Source organism: Rhinopithecus bieti, unplaced genomic scaffold, assembly GCF_001698545.2.
Source record: "Rhinopithecus bieti isolate Rb0 unplaced genomic scaffold, ASM169854v2 scaffold_79104, whole genome shotgun sequence".
Lineage (NCBI taxonomy): Eukaryota > Metazoa > Chordata > Mammalia > Primates > Cercopithecidae > Rhinopithecus > Rhinopithecus bieti.
This window is the reverse complement of record NW_016829090.1, coordinates 184,571-186,167: the sequence shown is the minus strand read 5'-3', so window position 1 is coordinate 186,167 and position 1,597 is coordinate 184,571.

Below are 1,597 nucleotides of genomic sequence, written 5' to 3'. Positions count from 1 at the left end.
TTAGGTTATAAAGACTGTAGCTTTCATTCTAGGAGCATTCTCTCTTTCTCTCTTTCCCCCCGCCTCTCTAGCTCTTGCTCTCATTCTCAGTCTGTCTTTCTCTCTGGGGTGTTTTATACCCACCCTTCCCCATTCCCTCTCTTTCATCACTTGTACATGGAGAAGCTAGCCCCCATGTCATGAGGACACTCACATAGTCTTTGGAGAGGTGCAAGTGATGAGATCTCTGGCCAACAGCCAGTGGTCAACTGAGGTCGACCAACAACTTGAGCGAGTTTGGAAGCTGATTCTCCGGCTCCAGTCAAGCCTTGGGATGACTACCACCTTGTGACAGACCATGCACCAGAAGCACCCAGGTGATCCACTCCTCAATTCCTAACCCTTGGACAATGCTAGATAATAAATGTTTGTTTTTGTTTGTTTTGAGATAGGGTCTCACTTTGTCACCCAGGCTGGGGTGCAGTGACATGATCATAGCTCACTGCAGCCTTGAATTCCTGGACTCAAATGGAGTTGAGCCCACCTCAGCTTCCTGAGTAGCTGGGACTATAGGCTCATGCCGCCTGCTAAATTTTGGGATAATTTGCCACATAATAATAGATAACTGGCTGGGCCTGGTGTGGCTCACATCTGTAATCTCAGCACTTTGGGAGGCCGAGGCGGGCAGATCACTTGAGACCAGGAATTTCAGACAAGCCTGACCAACATGGTGAAACCTCATCTCTACTAAAATACAAAAATTAGCCCAGCTTGGCAGTGTGCTCCTGTGGTCCCAGCTACTCGGGAGGCTGAGGTGGGAGGATGGCTTGAGCCTGGAAGGTGGTGGTTGCCGTGAGACAAGATCATCCCACTGCACTCCAGCCTGGGGGACAGAGCAAGACTATGTCTCAAAAAAAAAAAAAAAAAAAAAAATTAAAACTTAAAAAATAATAGGTAACTAATGCATTAATGAAATTCAAAGATACTTCAAATTTGTTTGAACCTATTAGTAGCTGGCAGTAATCTGCAAACAATAATCTATAATTCTAACCATTCAGGCAACAACTATTTACTGAGTTCCTGTGTCTTCCTACCACAGGCTATTTTAATTACAGCTGTGATATGATTATTTTTCTGGCCTTGAGAATAGAATTGTAGAGATCTGATTGAAATCCTGGTGTTCATAGTTAGAGAGAATTTGGAAAAGCTACTTAATATCTATGTGCCTGTTTCCTCAACTATAAAATGGTGATAGTACAGTATTATGATGAATAATCAAGTTCTGAAGCTTATTCTTACCTTAAAACATAATTTGAAAGTTAAGGCATAAATAGATTTTTAAAACTTAAAGAATCTTTCCCAGACCATAAACAAGACTATTTGTTATTTTGCTAATTACTTTTCTCTCCTGCAGCCATTGGAAGATCACAATCCTTAGCTAAAATAAATAAATATAGCAATTTAAACAGGGTCAGCTATGTTTTAATATACTTGCTTCCTCCACTTGCCATTTATTGCTAATTTTCAATCACATGTGAAATCCCTGATAAGGATCTGCATGTTACAAATATCCACAAATTTCCTATTTTCTCTCCTAATTATTAGAAGTTCAGATACA